Source organism: Nomascus leucogenys, chromosome 18 (genome assembly GCF_006542625.1).
Source record: "Nomascus leucogenys isolate Asia chromosome 18, Asia_NLE_v1, whole genome shotgun sequence".
Classification (NCBI taxonomy): Eukaryota; Metazoa; Chordata; class Mammalia; order Primates; family Hylobatidae; genus Nomascus; species Nomascus leucogenys.
In genome coordinates, this window is record NC_044398.1 from 72,617,127 (window position 1) to 72,640,594 (window position 23,468).

The 23,468-nt window shown below is 43.2% G+C and overlaps 1 protein-coding gene across 2 annotated transcripts in view; it reads left to right on the plus strand.

Moving 5' to 3' along the window:
• The first annotated feature begins 458 nt into the window (after nucleotides 1-458).
• Nucleotides 459-23,468, plus strand: part of IPO11 (importin 11) — a 217,835-nt gene continuing 194,825 nt past the window's right edge. For both annotated transcript variants that reach the window (XM_003265977.4, XM_030799092.1), the window contains exon 1: nucleotides 459-642. The gene's annotated coding sequence lies outside the window, so the exon portion shown is untranslated. The remainder of the gene's footprint in view (nucleotides 643-23,468) is intronic.

The window sequence follows — 23,468 nt, forward strand, 5'->3', positions numbered from 1 at the left end:
GTGGCAAGCAGAACTGGATTTATGTCCTTTCACATTTTTCCACTCTTGCTATTACTCAGGAGTAAGCGCCAAGCAATTTGGGTAACTTAAAAAATAAATATTTGCGGGAGGGAGAGTGGACTGATAGGAGTAAGATTCTTTAAATAACTGTTCTCTGCTGTGACGGATCCGCAATTGATATCTAGAATAGAAAGCGTGACATGGTTCTGATTGAAGCTTCAATCAACCCGGGAAACAGTTGAGCTCCCTGGGAGTGGGACAAACCAGACCTATGGTTTCCATGGTGACAGATCCGGCTAGTCCGGACTCCCGGCTCTTTATACTGCGCAAGCGCACACAACTGATTTGGATACCCCGCGCCTTTTGGTTCGAAGAGAAAGCCCCACCTTCCCCTTCCCGCCGTTCGCCTATCGCCTTCTCTCTTTGACGTTCGCTTGGGCGCTGGGCTCCTGTGACGTAGTTTTCGCGCGTCCGCGTCGTTTGGAGCCGCGACGCTAAACATGGCGCGTTCCTAAAAGCCTCTTTCGGCATCAGTAGGCGGCGGCGTGAGGACTGGCAGCGTGGGGCGCGGGACCAACCGACGCCACTTCGTGTTGGGAAGTGGGAGCGGGAGGGCCGGCCAATTCCCGACCGAACCAAGCGGTGAGGCCCCGGCCCGAGAGCCACAGAGCGCGCGGGAGTGGAAGGGAGTGGGTTGGGCACCCGAGTCCCGAGAGGCGAGGGAGGAAAGTGGGGCTGCCAGGAGATGAGGGATAACGGTAGCGAGGCAAGGGCGGCCTGCAGACTTGGCTGTTTGCGTAACCTTAGGAACCCGGGGAACTGGGGGCTGGCCGAGGCAGCCCGGGAGTGGGCAGCATGGTAGCGGAGCAATCAGGGTGCGGGGTGGGAGGGACCGTATGCTAGGCTGAGCAGAGGCGAGTGTACCCATCGTGGCCGCGGTTGCGGACCTGGGTGATGCATTTGCCCTTGAGGGATAGGTGGTGCAAATTTTGAGATAAAGTGGTTACCTCGAGTATAAGACCGTTGTGCATTGTTACTGCGCACACGGTCTTGTAGCTAATAGCAATAGTGTGATAGCTTTAAACATTAAACCCTTACATGCTTTTAATGAAAAAGTGAAGGTAGTTGTCCATTTATAGAGAGGAGCCTCATGGAGAGGTATGGCCGCCAATTCTCAAGCTCAGCGACTCCTGCAGATTTATATTTGGGGGTATTTGTGATTCAGCAAAACTTCTTTTGCTCATTGCATGTGTCATTTCTTCTTTATTATTTTGTGACATGTTGGTGAATGAGAGAAGTACTCCTATCTGAAAGTGATTTGACTAAATAGCAAGGACTGGTAAATTACCTACTAGTGCCAAGGTTGCAATTGACATACCTCCTCCCCTCCATAATTTAAACGAGCTCAGTTGTAGTGCGGTAGTGCCCTTCAGGTTTCGGTTATTCTTCAGAAGGAAGTAAGGAAGAGCAGTTTGTAGCCATAATGCTTTTCCCCCTCCTCGGATAGGAATTTTCCTCTTCCATTTTCATGTTATTTCAAACTTCTCTTCAGTAGAGAAGCTTCAGATTAAGGGCAGGGTGACTCTTCTATAGGAGACATCCATTGCATGACACATATTACATCTTTCATCACTGAGGAAAATTTCGGTGAAATTAGAAACATTTTCCCTTTTGGTTATGATAGGACTGGTATTTTCTCTGTTTCTGCAGTAACCTAGCACAGGGTATAGTAGAAACAATTAATTATAGTAGTGGCTTGTGGCCATATATTATAGTCCCAGGGTAGGAGGGTGGTCTCCACCCTAGTTGAACTTCCTAAGGCCAAAGAGAATTTTCACCACAAACACATTTGGCTGTGGTAATGTTAGAGGTTTTAAACAAATATGTAAAGATTATCTGGTCATTAATAGAACAATCTTCAGATTTTGTGATGTTTGAATATATTTGCATTTGGAATCAAACCAGAATGCAGCATGACCCTTGTAGGCATGTGGCTATTAAAATACACTGAAGATTTTTCCAGAAACAAAATTTTTTTTTCCCAGCAATAAAAATACTCAAATTTTGGGTAAGTTAATGTTTGATTATTTGGATTTTGACCTTTGTGTTATATATTTGTACCTATGTGTGTGTATGTATTTAACCTCACTTCTAATTTAGTGTTATTGATGGTAATATTTTTTCCTTTCTTTATCAGCTTCAAATAGGGACTGTTAATTTCAGAACATTTAAGGAATGGCAAAACACATTTAGTGCTGGTGTGAGTCTGTAGTGTCTTTGGTTTGCTGACTATCGGACTGATTACAGATAAGTCCACAGTTATAAGCTTTGTAGAGCTTAAGTTGCATCAGTGTTCTTTACCCTTGCTACTCAAATTGTGGTATATAGCATCACCTGGGAGTTTATTAGAAATGCATGATCTCAGGCTCAATCCAGAGCTGCTGAATCAAAATCTGCAGTTTTAACAAGATAGCTAGATTAAAGGAATGTTCAATAAATCTTGAGATGCACTACTTTGGTTGGTAAGAGTTGAAGAACACTGAGGTAATGCACAAACCTGTATAAAAATTTATAGCATCATTTATTTTAATCTGAGGCGATCTTATGCTGATTATCCAGCCTGATGAAACTGAGGCCCAGAAAGGTAAGTGCCTTGCATAAGGTCACACATACCTAGATTTATAACCCAGATTCCAACTCATTCCAGTGCTTTTCTTTTGCTGGTTACTGTGAGAGCTTGTTATATTAAAAACGGACTAAAATTCATGAATGACAGGTGTTCATTCAATAACAAACGTTTATTGGGTACTGGACAGGCAGCCCAACAATCCTGTGTGTCCCTGCTAACTGCTCCTGTTTATCATTGTGGCTATTAACCCACCACCTTCCCTCTTTATTTTTTTTGAGATGGGGTCTCACTGTCACCTAGGCTGGAGTGCAGTGGCGTGATCTCTGCTCACTGCAACTTCTGCCTCCTGGGATCAAGCGGTTCTCCTGCCTCAGCCTCCAGAGTAGCTAGGATTACAGGCGCCTGCCACCAAGCCTGGCTAATTTTTGTATTTTTAGTAGAGACACGGTTTCACCATTTTGGCCAGACTGGTCTTGAACTCCTGACCTCCCTGAACTCCACCCACCTTGGCCTCCCAAAGTGCTGGGATTACAGGAGTGAGCCCGGCCCCCTCTTTACTCTATTTTTTTTTTTTTTTTTTTTGAGATGAAGTTTTGCTCTTTTTGCCCAGGCTGTAGTGCAGTGGCGCGATCTCAACTCACTGCAACCTCCGCCTCCCGGGTTCAAGTGATTCTCCTGCCTCAGCCTCCCAAGTAACTGGGATTACTGGCATGCACCGCCATGCCCAACTAATTTTGTATTTTTAGTAGAGACGGGGTTTCTCCATGTTTGTCAGGCTGGTCTCGAACTCTCGACCTCAGGTGATCCGCCTGCCTCAGCCTCCCAAAGTGCTGGGATTACAGGCGTGAGCCACCAAGCCTGGCCCCCTCTTTACTCGTTACTGGATAAAGTTCCCTTCTGCTTCATAGAGGAAATGAAATACATTGAGTGGGAACTTCATTGCTTTCTGTTCTGTTTCACCTGCAAACATGAAGACCTCTATCTGTCCATCTCTAATTATATTCTGAGTTTTTTCTCTTTATGGACAATATTTTCTTCATGTGTTTGCTAGGGCCACCACAACAAAATACCTTATATTGGGTAGCTTAAACAAGAGAATTTTTTTTCTCACAGTTTTGGAGGGTGGAAGTCCAAGATCAAGGTGCAGATAAGATTGGTTTCCTGTAAGACCTCCATCCTTGGCTTGCAGATGGCCACCTTCTTGCTGCCTTTTCTTGTGGTCATTCTATGTGTACCATGCTCCTCTGCTGTATTTTTTTTTTTTTTTTTTTTTTTTTTTTGAGATGGAGCCTCGCTCTTGTCTCCCAGGCTGGAGTGCAGTGGCCTGCTCTCAGCTCACTGCATGCAACCTCCGCCTTCCCGGTTCAAGAGATTCTCCCTCCTCAGTCTCCTGAGTAGTTGGGATTACAGGCGCTCACCACCACGCCCGTCTAATTTTTGTATTTTTAGTAGAGACGGGTTTCACCATGTTGTCCAGGCTTGTCTCAAACTCCTGACTTCAGGTGATCTGCCCGCCTCAGCCTCCCAAAGTGCTGGGATTACCGGCGTGAGCCACTGCACTGGCCTGCTGTTTCTTTTTCTTATAATGGCATCAGTTATATTGGTTTAGGGCCCTACCCTAACAACCTCATCTTATCTTAATCACCTCCTTAAAAACCTTATCTCCAAATACTGAGGGTTCAGGGGTTAGGGCTTCAACATGAATTTTTGAGGAACACAATTCAATCCATAACATTCAGTTACTCCTTTTTCAACTAGTACTAACTTAACAAGGATTTAAGCATACCCAAGCCTCTTATCTTTTTTCTTTTTTATTTTTTTTTTGAGACAGAGTACTCACTCTGTTTCTCAGGCTTGAGTGCAGTGGTGCTATCTTGGCTTACTGCAACTTCTGCCTCCCAGGCTCAAGCGGTCCTCCCACCTCAGCCTGTCTGGTAACTGGGACCACAGGTGAGGCACAGGCCACCATGCTTGGCTAATTTTTGAATTTTTTTTTGTAGAGATGGAGTTTTGCCACATTGCCCGGGGTTGTCTCAAACTCCTGGGTTCAAGCGATCTGCTGGCCTTGGTCTCCTGAAGTGTATTGAAATTATAGGGGTGAGCCACCATGCCTGGCCTCAAATCAAGTCTTATCTTAAATACACGCTCCTGGGCCGGGTGCGGTGGCTCACGCTTGTAATCCCAGCACTTTGGGAGGCCCAGGCGGGCGGATCACGAGGTCAGGAGATCGAGAGCATGGTGAAACCCCGTCTCTACTAAAAATACAAAAAATTAGCCGGGCATGGTGGCGGGCGCCTGTAGTCCCAGCTACTCAGAGAGGCTGAGGCAGGAGAATGGTGTGAACCCGGGAGGCAGAGCTTGCAGTGAGCCGAGATTGCGCCACTGCACTCCAGCCTGGGCGACAGAGCGAGACTCTGTCTCAAAAAAAAAAAAAAATACGCTCCTTACCTTAGATCCTTAGATTCCTCTTCAGCGTTATCTGTAATTATTTTTCTTAGGTTTTTTTTTTTCTCCTTTTTTTAAGAGACAAGGTCTCTGTTACCGAGGCTGGCCTCAAACTTCAGGGCTCAAGTGATCCTGCCACTTCAATTTCATGAGTAGCTGGTACTACTTGTGTGTGCCACCATGCCCAGCTTATTTCCTTTAAGTTTCTTGAAAGAATTCTCTGTATTCATTTTCTTCACCTCCTTATTAGTTAATTTTTTTTTTGGTATTTTGAAGGCTGACAGTCCATAGCAGTCACTGAATTTGAGGTAGTGGTGATCACCATTGATATCTTTGTTGCTAAATCTAATGGAATCTGTTTAATCATTTGCCATTTTAACTAGTTCGTTCTTGAAATTTTCTTCTTATACTTCTGGGACACCATATTTTCCTTATTTCCTCCTTATGTTTTAGCCAGTATTTCCTTGGTTATTTTTCTCTTTTCTCTGACCACTTTAGATGCTTCACTCTGAGACACTACCCTGCTCCCTTCTGAAAACCTTCAGATTAAAACCCAAACTATGTAGTTTAGGAAATAAGGACCTTAATGCACACTCTTCATGAATGGTCTCATTTGTGGTGACTTCAACTACTGCCTCTATTTTGATGACTCCCAAATCTCTGGCTTTTTAGCACAGGTCTGTCTTCAACACTGACATATGTAGTTGTCTTACAGTACTTGACATTCGTGTCAAAAACGTTTTGTATTTCAACCTTCCTGATGTTGTTTTCCTCCTGTGAGCCATGCAGGCAGCAGTCAGTTGGAGAAGCCCAAAATCTTAATTCTTTCCCCTTATTAACTTATGTGTAACCCCCCAACTCTCCAACTATCTAATTATTTTATTTCCAACTCTCCAACTATCCATTATTTATTTATTTATTTTTGAGACAGAATTTCACTCTTGTCGCCCAGGCTGAAGTGCAATGGCGCGATCTCGTCTCACTGCAACCTCTGCCTCCCAAGTTCGAGCGATTCTCCTGCTGCAGCCTCCCGAGTAGCTGGGGTTACAGGTGTGCACTACCATGCCCACGCCTGCCTAGTTTTTTTTTTTTTTTTTTACTTTGAGACGGAGTTTCACTCTTACTGACCAAGCTGGAGTGGAGTGGGCCATCTAGGCTCACTGCGACCTCCGCCTTCTGGGTTCAAATGATTCTTCTGCCTCAGCCTCCTGAGTAGCTGGGATTACAGGCATGCACCACCATGCCTGACTAATTTTGTATTTTTACTAGAGACGGGGTTTCTCCATGTTAGTCAGGCTGGTCTCAAACTCCTGACCTCAGGTGATCCACCTGCCTCGGCCTCCTAAAGTATTGGGATTACAGGCATGAGCCACTGCACCCAGCCAACACATATAGCATATAGTTTAAAATGTAAGTGTTTACAGTACAGTAAGCTATTAACAGTATGGTACTATGAACAGCATTCATATAGTTAATAGTATTATGCAGAAAAATTAAGAAGGATATTGGGAACATAGAGATTCTTGGTTGAGGAGTGAGCCCTTTTAGATTGGCAGTTAGTGGAGACCTCTTTAAATAGAGGACAACTTGAGCAGAATGGAAAGCTGTCAAAGAGCAAGACATGCTTTTATCTAGAGACCAGAGCTTTCCAGCCAGAGGGAGCAAATTGTACAAGGGAAGGATAAGATACATTTTATATGGATTTCACTAAAGATGTTCACATATTGTCTCCAAGTCTCTGTTAATATAGATAACTAGGTTGTGCAGACAACCTAGTCCTTTGTCTCCTTATTCTTGTATGCCTATGCAGGGGTTTCTGTGATTATAGCACCAGGTGTGAAACTGCTGGGTCATAGAAGATACAGTCACGAGTTGCTTAAGGCTGGGATACATCCTGAGAAATGGATCGTTAGGCAATTTTGTTGTTCTATGAACATCATATGAACAAACCTAGATGGTATAGCCCATTATATACCTGGGCTATGTGGTATATAGCTTATTGTATCTAGGCTATAAGCCTGTACAGCATGTTACTGCACTGAATACTGTAAGCAGTTGTAACAAAATGGTAAGTATTTGTGTGTTTAAACATATCTAAACTTAGAAAGGTACTGTAAAAATACAGTGTAGAAGTAAAAAATGGTACATCTCTATAGGGCACTTACCTTGAATGGAGCTTGGAGAACTGGAAATTGCTTTGGATGAATCAGTGAGTGAGTGGTGAGTGAAAGTGAAGGCCTAGGGCGTTATTGTACACTTAGGCTACACTAAATTTATTAAGAAATTTTTTTCTTCAATAATCTTAGCTTATTGTAAGTTTTAGTTTATAAACTTTAACTTTTTGTCTCTGTTGCAGTAACACTTAGCTTAAAACACAAATACATTGTGTAGCTCTACATTGTTTAAAACAGACACAAACACACACATTAACTCAGGTACACACAAGGTCAGGATCATCAATATCTCTGTCTTCTACCTCCACATCTTGTCTCACTGGAAGGTGTTCAGGGGCAATAACATTCATGGAGCTGTCATCTTCTATGATAGCAATGACTTCTTCTGAATTATCTCCTGAAGGACCTGTCTGAGGCTGTTTTACAGTTAACTTTTTTTTTAATAAGAGTAATACATTGTAAAATTATGATAAGAAGTATAGTAGTGGGGCTTGGTGGCTCACTTCTGTAATCCCAGGGTTTAGGGAAGCTGAGGTGGGAGGATTGCTTGAGGTCTGGGGTTTGAGATCAGCCTGGGCAACATAACCAGACCCCATCTCTACAAAAAGTAAAAAAGTTAGCATGGCATGATGGCTCATGCCTGTAGTCCCAAGTCTCAACTATTCAGGAGGCTGAGGTGGAACGACTGCTTGAGCCCAAGAGTTCAAGGTTGTAGTGAATTATGATGCCGGAATTGCTGTCTACCTCAGGCGACAGAGATCCTAACTCTTAAAAAAAAAAAAAGCAGTCTGGGCGTGGTGGCTCACGCCTGTAATCTTAGCACTTTGGGAGGCTGAGGCGGGTGGATCACAGGGTCAGGAGATTGAGACCAGGCTGGCCAACATGGTGATACCCTGTTACAGGCATGGTGGCACATATCTGTAATCCCAGCTGCTTGGGAGGCTGAGGCAGGAGAATTGCCTGAACCCGGGTGGTGGAGGTTTCAGTGAACCAAGATCGCACCACTGCACTCCAGCCTGGGCAACAAGAGTGAAACTCCATCTCCAAAAAAAAAAAAAAAAAAGTATAATGTAGTAAAGGCATAAACCGGTAACATAGTTGTTTATTATCACTTTCAAGTGTTACGTACTGTACCTAATTGTATGTGCTCTGCTTTTATACAAATGGCAGTGCAGTAGGTTAGTTTACACCAGCATCACCACTAACATGAGTAATGTGATTTACTATGATTTAGGATGGCTATGATGTCACTATGTGATAGGAATTTTAAAGCTCCATTAAAATCTTATGGGATCACCGTCATATATATGTGGTCCGTATCTGACTGAAACTTTTTTTTTTTTTTTTTTTTTTGAGACAGGGGCTCACTCTGTCACCCAGGCTGGAGTGCAGTGGCACGATCGTGGCTCACTGCAGCCTTGACCTCCTGAGCTCAGTTGATTCCCCCATCTCAGCCTCCTGAGTAGCTGGGACTACAGGTGTGCCTCACCACGCCCAGCTAACTTTTTGTTTTTTTAGTAGTGATGGGGTTTCTCCATGTTGCCCAGGCTGGTCTCGAACTCCTGCGCTCTAAGTGATCCACCCGCCTCAGCCTTCCAAAGTGTTGGATTACAGGCGTGAGCCACCATTTTTATGTGTTGTGCGACCCTGTGTGTGTCCTGGTCATAGAATATACAAAATATATACTCACACTTAATTTCATTAGAGACAGCTAGATAGCTCTCCAAAGTTGTATTAATGGATATTCCCAGTAGCAGTGTATAAGAGTTTCTGTTTCCATGCATTCTTGCCAGCATTGAATATTTTTGGACTTTGTAATTTTTGCTAGTCTGATGATCATAAAGTAGTTTTTCACTGTTTGGATTTTAAATCACTGATAACCAGTGAGATAGCATCTCTTCTGATATTAATTAAACATTTAGCTCTTTTTTTCTATGTATTTTCTGCTTACACCCTTTGTTCACTTTCCTTGTGTATTTGTCTTGTTGATTCACAAGGGTTCCTTGTATATTCTGTATAATACACCTTTGTTTTAGTAATGTATTAGTAACATTTCTTCTCTTAATCTTCACCTTGTTAACCTTGTGTAGGGTATCTTCAATGACTCCATCAATTTCAGTCTTCAGTTCTGATGTAGTATAATTCATTAGGCAGATAGGCTGTGAACTTGATGTATTTTTGTTCTTTCTCAAGTCTAAAGCTAAAAATTCCCAGTTAATTTCACTTGAGATATTAATGGACAGCACTGAACAAAAGTAAAAGTGTTTAATTTTTAGGGAGTACTGGGTGGGGACAGGAGACTTGCATTTAAAGTTCTAGCAATGTCACTAATGAGCCTGTGACCTTAGAGAAGTCAGTTTATCTCCTTATCTTTTGGCCACAGTGTCTTGGTCAGTAAAACAAAATACTTAAACTGTGTAGAGAACTGATATGGGTGGCTTCAAGGTGATAGGAAAATTATATTTATTTACTTGTTAACTTATATGGACTCACAACTGAGAGAAAAATTATTTTAATGATAAAATAGGGATTAACTGTGGGATTATTACTTGGCATACAGCGCATGCATGTTTGAATAAATGGGTTTTTATAAATACAATGACAGGCTGAGCTCTTTATAGCAAGAATGAGATTCTTGTAAGATACAGCTTTATAGACCGTGATGTCTTCAACCAGTAAATGGAAGCTACCAATCAAAGATGTCTGTATTTGGAGAGAGGACTAATGATCTCTTACACTCAGCAAAAAGTTTTGCGTAACCGCTAGTTATAAATTATAGTCTGTTAAATTTAATCTAGGCTGTGTTGTTAGCTCAATTCAGTGCCTTGCTCAAAATCAGTTTTTATAGCTTTTCCTTCCTATTTTTTTCGTATCAAAGAAGGAACTTTATGTATTTATTTATTTTTTGAGATGGAATCTTGCTATGTCACCCAGGCTGGAGTGCAGTGACACCATCTTGGCTCACTGCAACCTCCACCTCCTGGGTTCAAGCAATTCTCCTACCTCAGCCTCCCGAGTAGCTGGGATTACAGGTGCCCACCACCATGCCCAGCTAATTTTTGTGTTTTTAGTAGAAATAGGGTTTCACCATGTTAGCCAGGCTGGTCTCAAACTCCTGACCTCAGGTGATCTGCCTGCCTCGGCCTCCAAAAGTGCTGGGATTACAGGTGTGAGCCACTGCCCAGCCAGAGAAGGACCTTTAAAAGCAATAAGCATAATTGCTGTTCCTTAATGGGATTTGTACAGACGTGTATTTTTGTTTTTTAGCTAAGGAGATGTCAGAGGGTGATGGTTGACAGTAGTTGGTACCTCACAGCTGAGCACTGATCAGGTAGGGGGTGTCAATATTGTTTAGGATAATGTATAACTTTTCTTATTAGGGAGAGATTAGTCATGGGGGACTCTTGTATATACCAAACAGGAAAGAGACTTATTGCAGTTTATCAGTGCCATTTTACTAAAAACTCCCAGTGAGACAGAAATACTCAAGTTTTTCGGACAGATCTTCCTCTCACAAGTCTGCCTCCCCTGTCTATTGTCTTCTTACATACTTTATACTTCACCCATTTATTATTTGTTTCCCATTTATTTGTCTCCCCACTATAAAATATGCTTCACAAGGCTTGGATTTTTTTTGTCTTTTTAGTTAATCGATTTATCTCAAGTGCCTAGAATAGTGTCTGGCATTTGCAGGTGTTCAGTATATATTTATTGAATGAATACATATAGAAAAGCCTAATGATAAAGCAAGAAAATATCAGAAAGGGGATTGGAGAGCACAGGATTAGAAAAAAGGGTGTTAGATATTCCCAGTGAAAAGTATTATTAAATTTTGTTGGCTTGATATGCTCCATTTCAGTATAGGAAGATACTGAATGGACTGTTCATACATTCATTCATTTTTTTCAGCCATTCAGTACACTATTTACTCTTGCAGTGTTTTTTGTAGATATTTCTGTCTTTACTCTGATAAAATTTATATTCCATATTGTTGTTCTTAGACCTCTTTCTGTCTCTTACCTTTTCTGTCTTCTGTCTGAGAAATCGTAATTTCTGTTATTGCTTTGTTTAGTTGATCATACATTTACTGAACATCCTTCACACTGTGCTAGGTAATGGCATTTATAGATGAGTAAGACATCATTCTTTCCTTTAAACAGTTCATGATTTGGAGATGAGATAGAAGTAAGCAAGGAAGTAAGTACAGTAATAGAAGTGTGTACTATGCAGAACAGTAGCATGGAGGAAGGAGCGCTTTACTGTCTACAGCAGTTAAAGATTTCCACAGGAGGTGATGTCTACCATGAGCAGCAACTTTAGTGATCTCTGTGTCCATTAGCGGCCATTTTAAAAAGCATACATAAAAGTAGACAGAATTTTATGATGAACCCCCATCTAGCCATCATCCAGCTTTAACAATTGTCGACTTCGTTTCGTCTTACCTCCCACATACTTCTCTAGTTACATTGATAGAAGATCTAGAAGCTTGGTCAGATTCAAGTTTGTTTGTTTGTTTGTTTGTTTTGGCAAGCAGCCTTTAGGAGTTTGGTTTCTCAAAATAATAAACTGTTCATTTCTTTAAGTTTTGTAATATACTCACTTTTCTATTTTGATTATTGTAGAACTCTTCCCCGATCTTTACAGAAATTAATTTCTTGTCTTTGGCATATTGTCTTTCTCTAGTTTCCTTTTGACTCTGGGCAGTTTAACAGTTTGCTTGTATTTCCTATCCATGATTCCCCAGTGATATATTTTCTGCGTCTTATTCTTCTCTTTGTAGACTTGGGCTATAGATCATGATTTTTTTTTTGAGACATGGTCTCACTCTGTTGCCCAGACTGGAGTGCAGTGGTGTGAATATGGCTCACTGCAGCCTTAACCTCCTGGGCTCAAGTCATCCTCCCACCTCAGCTTCTTTTTTTTTTTTTTTGCAACAGAGTCTTGCTCTGTTGCCCAAGCTGGAGTGCAGTGGCGCAATCTGAGCTCACTGCAAGCTCCGCCTCCCAGGTTCACGCCATTCTTCTGCCTCAGCCTCCCGAGTAGCTGGGACTACAGGCGCCCGCCACCACGCCCGGCTAATTTTTTGTGTTTTTAGTAGAGACAGGGTTTCACCGTGTTAGCCAAGATGGTCTCGATCTTGTGACCTCGTGATCCGCCCGCCGGGGCCTCCCAAAGTGCTGGGATTACAGGTGTGAGCCACTGCGCCTGGTCCAGCTTCTTTTTGAGAAGAAGTCTCACTCTGTTGCCCAGGCTGGAGTGCAATGGCATGATCTTGGCTCACTGCAACCTCTGCCTCCTGCCACCTCAGCTTCTTGATTAGCTGGGACCATAGGTGCATGCCAACACACCTGGCTAAGGTTTTTTTTTTTTTTAAATTTTTATTTTTTGTAGAGATGGGGTCTTGCCATGTTGCCCGGACTGCCAGGCTGGTGTTGAACTCCTAGGCTCAAGCAGTTCTCCTGCCTCTGCCTCCCAAATTGGTGGGATTACAGACGTGAGCCACCACACCCAATCTGAATATTTGTTCTTATCTTAAATGTGGAATTATTGCAGTGAATCAGCAGGTGATTTTATTCCTCTACTCCTGTCACTCTTGTCTGTTCTTCTTCCATGGTTTCTTAGTCTCCTTTATGCTAGACATTGCCTTTATTATTATATTTTTAAAAATTACTTCATATTTACCTTGAGTAGAACTCAAAAACACATTCATGTCTTTACCTCAAATTTTCTTTTGGAAGAGTGATGCAATATCTAACTATAGAAGTAGAAGCAGTGCTGTAAGGAAGTTCTTAGGTGTCATATTTTGCCTCAAGGTGAGGTGTTTTTGTTTTGAATCTCATCTTTCTTGCATTGCATTACTCTCTAGGCTCCCATTCATTTCTTTCTCTCGGGAGCTCAGCATTCTTTGTCCTATCCTCCTGAACCCTGTAATCCCTGTTACATTTCCAGATGGTTGTCTTGCTCAAATGGTCATTGAGAATTCTAAAGTTCCTTGCTTCCTCCAACCCTCCTTGAGGGGAAAGGAACATACTCTTTGGAATGTGGTACTTCATACCATCAGGTGGCACTGCAGACTATTCAATTTATTTTATTTTATTTTATTTTTTCAAGACGGAGTTTCGCTCTTGTTGCCCAGGCTGAAGTACAATGGTGCGATCTCGGCTCACTGCTACGTCCGCCTCCTGGGTTCAGGCGATTCTCCTGCCTCAGCCTCCCGAGTAGCTGGGATTACAGGCGAGTGCCACCACGCCTGGCTAATTTTTGCATTTTTAGTAGAGATGGGGTTTCACCATGTTGTTCAGGTTGGTCTCGAACTCCTGACCTCAGGTGATCCACCCGCCCCGGCCTCCTAAAGTGCTGGGATTATAGGCGTGAGCCACCACGCCTGGCCAATTCAAATTATTTTTACAGCTTTAGGAATGATAGAAACAATAGTACATTATCTGGTAAAGAAAGAAGCAAGTTGATATGGGAACTGGTATGGAGAAAACTTAGAAATGAAAGTAAAGATACAATTGCTAACAAATACAAATGTATTTTCCTTTTATGTGATTCAAGTGTATACAATAAATAGAAGTGTATATAATAGGTGAAGCTTAATGGAAAGTAAATAATACATTAGACTGTTTTGGTTAGTTTGATTTTTCCAAGACTGTTTAAGTATTTTAAACTATCGTCTTTATAAACACCAAATAGTAAGAACATTAAGTACCTAATAGATATGACTATTTGGAGCTATACTACTATTTGAGAATAAACAAAACATAAAACCCCTGCTGTTTGATTATAAGACTCAGAGTCCCCTGGGTGAGGAAAATTGACTCTTGGTAAACACTGCCTTCACAAATCCAGATAATAGGACAAAACTATTGCCTACTGGCTGGTCGTGGTGGCTCACGCCTGTAATCCCAGCACTTTGGGAGGCCAAGGCGGATGGATCACCTCAGGTCAGGAGTTCAAGACCAGCCTGGCCAACATGGTGAAACCCAGTCTCTACGAAAAACACAAGCATTAGCTGGGCGTGGTGGCGGGTACCTGTAATCCCAGCTACTTGGGAGGCTGAGGCAGCGGAATTGCTTGAACCCAGGAGGTGGAGCTTGCAGTGAGCTCAGATTGTGCCATAGTATTCCAGCCTGGGCGACAAGAGTGAGACTCTGTCTCAGAACAAACAAACAAACTATTGCTTACCTACTTGTGATGCTGAAGCCTAGGTTTGTAAACTTTCTCTCCTGAACTTTCATGAGAGTGCAGTTATTCTCTACATTACCTACTTGATATGTGCTTAACAAGAGAAATACGTAATCATTTGCAGCTCTTGAGAAGTTGGGATGTTTTTGGAGAAAGGAAGAGAAATAAAGCAAATATCTAATTCCTACGGAAATTTAAGCAGATGTAAAATGAAAACTCTTGGCCTTAAAAAATGTATTTTTTCATTATTAAAGTGTGTCAACTATAAGAATGATAACCCCTGAGCTTTCTTAACACAACTGTTGTTTATAATTTGATGTGTTTACTGCTTGTCTTTTTGTAGGTGTTTTTATTTTGTGTAGTATTATATATATATTTTATATTGTAATTTTTATTTTTTTATGTATATTTCGCTAGTTAACAAAACAGACTAAGAGAGAGTATTTTTAAGTTATGATTGGCTTAGGCAGGTTTAAACTTGTAGTTCCAAATGCACTTCTTTTTTCTTTCTGTTTTTTTTTTTTTGATGCGGAGTTTTGCTCTTGATGCCCAGTCTGGAGCGCAAAGGCATGATCTCGGCTCACTGCAATTTCTGCCTCCCGGGTTCGAGCGATTCTTCTACCTTAGCCTCCCGAGTAGCTGGGATTACAGGCGCCTGCCACCACACCTGGCTCATTTTTTGTATTTTTAGTAGTGACAGAGTTTCACCACATTGGCCAGGCTGGTCTTGAGCTCCTTACCTCAGGTGATCCACCTGCCTCGGCTTCCCAAAGTGCTGGGATTACAGTCGTGAGCCACCGTGCCCTCCAGATGCATTTCTAACAACCAGGAGTTTGCAGGTTTTTTGAAAACTCCAAGCAGAAGTTTGTAGGTCCTTTGAAACTCTTGAGTAGATTTGATGTTTTAGGAATAGGGAAGAGAAAGCAAGCAAATAGCTCCTCTCTTTGATGTCACATATATTTTGTTGTGCGTTTTTTCCTCCCAAACAAACCAGTTTTAGACAGTCTGCATGAAATGTCACAGGGCAGGTGTCCCCAGCCCTCAGGCCATGGACCAGTATCAGTCAGTCCGTGGCCTGCTAGGAACTGGGCCACACTGCAGGAGGTGAGCAGTGGGTGGAGAGTGAGCATTACTACCTGAGGTCTACTTCCTATCAGATCAGCAGCAGCATTAGATCCTCATAAAAGCGCAAACCCTGTTGTGAACTGCACATGCAAAGGATCTAGGTTGCATGCTCCTTGTGAGAATCTCACTAATGCCTGATGATCTGCAGTGGAACAGTTTCATCCAGAAACCATCCTCCCCTGCCCTTTACCCCTCTTCCACTGCCCCGCCCCATCTGTGGAAAAATTGTCTTCCATGAAACCAGTCCCTGGTACCAAAAAGGTTAGGGGCTGGTGTCATAGGGAATACATCAGTAGCCCTAGTGGTTCTTTTAGCTGAAGGTATTTGGGAAATATATGGAAGCATCTTTAGTCAATCTGTTTGAGGTGTTAATAACATATAGTGTGCAGGGACAGAGATGCTAAACAACCTGTAACGCATGCACAGAAAAGAATTTTCTTGTCCAAACTGCCAAAGACTTCTGCTGAGAAACTGAAATGAATCCAGATGTTGCAGCACTCATTTGAATCCAGATGTTGTAGTACACACTAGTATCTTTGGAACCTCCTTGTCTTATGCCAAAAGTCTTATGTTCTTTCACCTTGCTTTAATTTCTTGATCTTTTTGGCACTGAGTTAAGATCAATTGTTGTTGAAACTGTAGACACTTTTTTTTTTTTTTTTAAAGAGACAGGGTCTCATTATGTTGCCCAGGCTGATCTTGAACTCCTGAGCTCACGTGATCCTCCCATCTTGGCCTCCTAAAGTGCTGAGATTGCAGGTGTGAGCCACCATGCCTGGCCTATGTAAGTCACATTTTATTTATTTATTTTTTTGAGGTGGAGTCTCACTGTGTCGCCCAGGCTGGAGTGCCGTGGCACGATCTCAGCTCACTGCAACCTCCACCTCCCGGGTTCAAGGGATTCTCCTGTCTCAGCCTCTTGAGTAGCTAGGATTACAGATGCACGCCACCACACCGGCTAATTTTTGTATTTTTAGTAGAGACGGAGTTTCACCATGTTGGTCAGGCTGGTCTTGAACTCCTGACCTCGTGATCCACCCACCTCAGCCTCCCAAAGTGCTGGGATTACAAGTGTGAGCCCCCGTGCCTGGCTATAAGTCACATTTAAAAAAAAAAAGTTTTTTTTTTAGAGACAGAGTCTCACTTTGTCGCCTGGGCTAGAGTGCAGTGGCACAATCTTAGCGCACTGCAAGTCAGACTCCTGGGCTCCTCCACACTCAGCCTCCTGAGTAGCTAGCTGGGACTACAGGTTTGTGCCACTACTCCTGGCTAAATTTTGTGTTTTTTGTTTTTTGTAGAGTTGAGGTCTCGCTATGTTGCCCAGGCTGGCCTCGAACTCCTGGGCTGAAGCTGTCCTCCTGCCTAAACCTCCCAAAGTGCCGAGATTACGCTTGCGCCACTGCACATGGCCATCTCTTGTGGATTTTGACATTTACATAGTCAAAGCACTTAAAAAAACCAGCTTTATTGAGCTATAATTTACAGTCTGTGTAATTCACCCACTGAAAAGGGTGTACAATTCAGTGATTTTTAGTATATTCTCAGAGTTGTGCAACCATCATTACAGTCAGTTTTAGAACATTTTCATCGTCCCAAATAGCAGTTGCTCCACATTTTCCCCCAATCCCCCAGCCTAGGGAACCACTTAATCTACTTTTTTTGGGTTATAAATTTGCCTGTTCTTCATATTTCATATAAATGGGAATCATGCAGCTTGTGGTTTTATGTGACTGGCTTCTTCCACTTAGGGTGATGTTTTCAAGGCTCATTCATGTTTTAGTGTTACAGGATTTCATTCCTTTTTAGGTGAAATAATACTTCATTGTATGGAAATACTATATTTTATTTATTTTAATTTAATTTAATTTTCATTTTTGAGACAGAGTCTCACTGTGTGGCCCAGGCTGGAGTGCAGTGGCGTGATCTCGGCTCACTGCAACCTCTGCCTCCTGGGTTCCAGTGATTCTCATGCCTTAGTCTCCCGAGTAACTGGAATTACAGGCATACACTACCACGCCCAGCTGATTTGTGTGTGTGTGTGTGTGTGTGTGTGTGTGTGTGTGTGTGTTTGTGTGTGTATATACATATATATTTTTTTTGAGACAGAGTCTTGCTCTGTTGTCCAGGCTGGAATGCAGTGGTGTGATCTTGGCTCACTGCAACCTCCGCCTCCCGGGTTCAAGCGATTCTCCTGCCTCAGCCTCCCGAGTAGCTGGGACTACAGGCACGTGCCACCACACCCAGTTAATTTTTTGTATTTTTAGTAGAGTTGGGGTTTCACTGTGTCAGCCAGGCTGGTCTCGATTTCCTGACCTCGTGATCCTCCTGCCTCAGCCTCCCGAAGTACTGGGGTTACAGGAATGAGCCACTGCGCCTGGCCTGATTTTTATATTTTTAGTAGAGACGGGTTTTCACCATGTTGGCTAAGCTGATCTTGAACTCTGGACCTTGGGATCTGCCCACCTTGGCCTCCTAAAGTGCTGGGATTATAGGCGTGAGCCGCTGCACCTGGCTGAAATATACATTTTATTTACCCATTCATCACATGATGGATTTTTGAGTTGTCAGTTTTTGGCTATTATGAATAATGTTGCAGTGAGTATCTGTATATGAGTTTTTGTATGGACATATTCATTTCTCTTGAGTATATGTCCAAAGGTAGAATTGCTATGTTATATGTTATTCTGTGTTTAACATGTTAAGGAACTGCCAGACTTTTCCAAAGTGGCCATTTTACATCTGCACCAGCAATGCATGAGGGTTGCAGTTTCTCCTTACTGATGCCTCATTATCTTCTTTTAAAAAGCTGGACACTATTGATTGGACCATTATCTTTTTGATTATAGCAGTAGTAGTGGGCCTTGACCTCCAGGGCTCAAGCAGTCCTCTCACCTCAGCCTCCCAAGTAGCTGGGACCACAGGTGTGTGCCATCACACCTGACTAACTTTTTCTATTTTTGGTAGAGATGGGTTTTCGCCATGTTACCCAGGCTGGTCTTGAACTCCTGAGCTCAGGCAAACTGCCCGCCTCAGCCTCCCAACATGTTGGGATTACAGGTGAGAGCCACCATGCCAGGCCCCTTAATCTCAGAAAGTAGTTTAGCAGTGTATTTAATTTAATTAAATTTTTTTTTTTTTTTTTTTTTTTTTGAGACAGAGCCTTGTTCTTTCGCCAGGCTGGAGTGCAGTGGTGCAATCTTGGCTCACTGCAACCTCTGCCTCCCAGGTTCACACGATTCCCCTGCCTCAGCCTCCCGAGTAGTTGGGATTACAGGTGTGCACCATCACGTCTGGCTAATTTTTTGAATTTTAATAGAAACGGGGTTTCACCATGTTGGCCAGGCTGTTTTTGAACTCCTGACCTCAAGTGATCCTCTCGCCTCAGCCTCCAAAAGTACTATTACAGGTGTGAGCCACGTGAGTCACCGTGCCTGGCCTTATTTTATTTTTTGAGACAGAGTCTCCTCTGTCACCCGGGCTGCAGTGCAGTGGTGCGCTCTCCTCACTGCAACCTCCGCCTCCCGGGTTCAAGTGATTCTCATGCCTCAACCTCCTGAGTAGCTGGGACTACAGGCATGTGCCATGGTATGCCTGGCTAATTTTTTATATTTTTAGTAGAGATGGGGTTTGCTATGTTGGCCAGGCTGGTCTTGAACTCCTGGCCCCAAGTGATCCACCCACCTCGACCTCCCAAAGTGCTGGCATTACAGGCGTGAGCTACCATATCTGGGCCTTCCAGTGTATTTTAAAACTCTTCATTTTCCTTCCTTCCCACCAGGCACTCCTGTGCACAGTACTCACTTATCTAATTGTGCGCTTGCTTAGAAATTCCAGGGGCTATTTTTGGTTGTTTGTTTGTTTGAGACGAAGTCTTGCTCTGTCACCCAGGTTGGAGTGCAGTGGAGTGATCTCGGCTCACTGTAGCCTCTACCTCCTGAGTTCAAGCGATTTTTCCAGGGGCTAATTTTTTTTTTTTTTTTTTTTGAGACGGGGTCTCGCTCTTTCGCCCAGCCCGGAGTGCAGTGGCGCAATCTCGGCTCACTGCAAGCTCCGTCTCCTGGGTTCACGCCATTCTCCTGCCTCGGCCCCCCGAGTAGCTGGGACTACAGGCGCCCGCCACTGCGCCCGGCTAATTTTTTGTATTTTTAGTAGAGACGGGGTTTCACCGTGTTAACCAGGATGATCTCGATCTCCTGACCTCATGATCCGCCCGCCTCGGCCTCCCAAAGTGCTGAGATTACAGGCGTGAGCCGCCGCGCCCGACCGCCAGGGGCTAATTTTAAAACAAATCAGGCATAGAGACTCAGCTGTGGAATCCTCCTGCTTAGGAGGAGTTACAGATAGTCTACCACCACCAGGCTAAAGTCAAGATGATGCTGGCTGTACCACCGGCCTACTCAGGATAGCCATTGAAACGAGGCATGCAGACCAGGCGCAGTGGCTTACACCTGTATTCCCAGCACTTTGGGAGGCTGAGGTAGGGGAATTACTTGAGGCCAGGAGTTTGAGACCAGCCTGGCCATCATGGCGAAACCCCGGCTCTATTCAAAATATAAAAGTTAACCAGGCTTGGTGGTGCACGCCTATAATCCCAGCTACTTAGGAGGCTGAGGCACAAGAATCGCTTGAGCCCAGGAGGCAGAGGGTTGCAGTGGGCTGAGATTGCACCACTGCACTCCAGCCTGGGTGACAGAGCAAGACTCACATACATACATACATACATACATACATACATACATACATAAGGCATGCAGACCTGTACCCTGCTGCACCACTCCCGTATGTTTCTTATACCAAGTTTTTCTTCTTAAACCCCTTCACTCAGCCCAGAAAAACTGAAATGGTTCCTTTGAGGCTTGAGCTGGGCTATTTTCCCATTTACTAACATTTAAGTAAAACCTGCTTTCCTTTTACCACACCATACTTTGAACTGCTGAGTGGCAAATGGCCAAACTTGAGTTGGGTACTTTATTTATCCTGGTGTGGTACCTCTGCTCTTTGAGCAAGCTGTTGTGGGCGTGATAGAGGCTCACTATTCTTTGCCTGCTGCCCTGTGGTAGAGCTTCTGCCCCAGGAGTGGTGCCTGGATGGAATAAGAGAGCCTTAGACCTCTAGCTGTGTTTGCCTGGTACAGAATTTCTGCAGCATATAGCTGGGGTGTATGAGAAATGCTGGCTGGCTGGCTACTCATTCTGGGGAGAAACCTTAGCCCTTGGCTGGGAGTTAGGGTGAGACAGAGTCCCGTGTTCTTGGCTATATGTCCCTGGAGTAGAGCTTCCTCACATTGTGGGGTAGGGCTGGGTTTGTGGCTCAAAAGCCACAGATTCTTACTGTTTCTTCCAAGATTTAGTAATATTTGTTGCACAGATGTTTCTGTATTTGCTGTATGCGGTTAAGACACTTTCCAGAGACTTTGAGCTTTTTATAATTTTCACCAGTTAGGGTTGTATCCCTGAGGAGAGGGTCTGTGGAGCTACTTATGTCATCATTCCAGAAATATTCTTTCTCTTCTAATTCTTTTAAACTGGAAGTTAGGCCCAGTCTTGATTAGATTAATGTTGACCATTTTTGATGTTTCAGAGGCGAGGCTGTGGGCTTCGTATTTCATCATATCAGGAGGCACTTAAGGTCAAGTTGTGTTGCTGTTATTGATAACTGAATTTACTCTGTTGGTTAAGCTGGCGACTGACGATGGATTTCTTTATTTTAAAGATTTGTTTCTTCATTACAATTAGCAAGTAATCTGTGGAGTGATACTTGGACACACGGGGAACATTCTGTTCCCCAACAACTGTTCTTTCATTTAATGGTTTTAGCACGGGTTATTTACCCATGCCTGAATAAAATATTTCACTGTGGGAACCCTTTTTATTTTGAAACACTCTTCTTCGGCTTTTACTCTAATTTTGGCACCTTTTTTTTTTTTTTTTTTTTTTTTAAAGTCAATCTACTTAATGTGTTGGCATTTAGTAGTCTTGCTGGGGTTATTGTATGTGTGAAATGCCCTAAAACTAATGACAAACACAGATAATACAAATATTCTAAAGAAAATTGTTATGTATGGCTGAAATTGAAGTCACTGCAGGTCTGATAAATCTGTCAGTAGCAAGTAAAGATGCTGAGTTTTCTTTTGTTTACTTGTTTCTTTTAATGAGCATTTTTATGTTTCCAACTATAGGCACATTTGTATACCTTTGGGCTTTGGGTTTTTACCCATTTAGATGAACCACTCATATTGGTTCTTTGTGGGAGATACACTCTGGGTGCCAACTGGTATGGTAGAAATGTACTTTTCACAATTTGTTTTAACAATAAGAATAGCTTCCTCTGCCTCTCACCCCAGTAGCCCACAGATTTTGGGTAGACAACAGAGACTGTTCTGATTCTTATCCTAACAACTACTGCAGTGTCTGGCACAAAATAGGTGCCCCAAAAATGTATGAACTGAACTCTTCCCTGCCAGACTGGATGGGCTTCCTAGGAGCAAGGATCAAAGCAAGGGGAGGACCTGGATGGGGCAGATACTGGAAGGAGGCAGGGATGGGAAACTCTAGCAGATTTCACTGGAACAGGAAAAATGGTGAGGGTAGGGATTGCTTTGCTGTGTGCATTTATGTTCTCTGCACAATCTTTGCTCTAGGGGAAAATTGCTTTGAAGGTTGGCAGTAGTCAGTGATTTTTTTAAGAGTAGCCCAAAGCAAGGCTGTGACTTTTATCTTTATTTCTTTGGTGGAGGGGGTGGGATGAGGATGAGTTCTGGTAGAGCTTTTTTCCATTCATATGTTGATATCAATATATTTATATTCTTCTTATCCTGCGTCTATTTTTATACTTATGTGAAAAGCCTAGACACCTTATTTTGCCCCATTTCTTCCTGCCCTTTTCTCCAACTTCATTTTCCACCACTTTCCCCTTTTCTCGATAAGTGTCAGTCATGTTGGCCTTGTTAAGTTTGTTTCTAATCGCAAGGCCTTTTTTCTAGTTGTTTTCCCTGTCTGAAGCTCTGCCTTCCGATCTTTGCATGGGTTTCTCTTGTCATTCACGTCTCTCATAAATGTCACTTCTCAGAAGCCTTCACTGAATACCCAGTCTAAAGTGACACACTCAATTGCAGTCAGTCTTTTTGTTTGTTTGTTTTGAGACAGGGTTTCGCTGTTGCCCAGGCTGGAGTGCAGTGGTGTGATCACAGCTCACTGTATCCTGGACCTCCCTGGGCTCAGGTGATCCTCCCACCTTAGCCTCCTTAGTAGCTGGGACTACAAGTGCACACCACACCTGGGTAATTTTTCTATTTTCTGTAGAGACGGGATTTTGCTCTGTTGCCCAGGTGGGGAAGTCCTGGGCTCAGGCGATCTGTCCGCCTCAGCCTCCCAAAGTGCTGGGATTAACAGGTGTGAGCCACCACACCTGGCCATGAGATGTGCTTTAAGTGTAAGATATACACAGGATTTTAAAGATTTAGTATTAAAAGTAAAATATCTCAGTATATATGTTGCAGTGATAACATTTTGGATATATTGAGTCAAATACACTATTAGGCCTGGTGCAGTGGCTTACACCTGTAATCCCAGAACTTCAGGAGGCTGAGGCAGGCGGATCATTTGAGGTCAGGAGTTTGAGACCACCCTGGCCAATATGGTAAAACCCAGTCTCTACTAAAAATACAAAAATTAGCTGGGCGTGGTGGCTCGCGCCTGTAGTTGCAGCTACTTGGGAGGCTAAGGCAGGAGAATCACTTGAACCTGGGAGGCAGAAGTTGCCATGAGCTGATATTGCACCACTGCACTGTAGCCTAGGCAACAGAGTGAGTTGCTGTCTCACTATTTTTTTTTCACTATTTTTTTTTTTTTTTTGGGAGGCCAAGGACCCGGCAGGCAGAGGTTGCAGTGAGTCGAGACCATGCCACT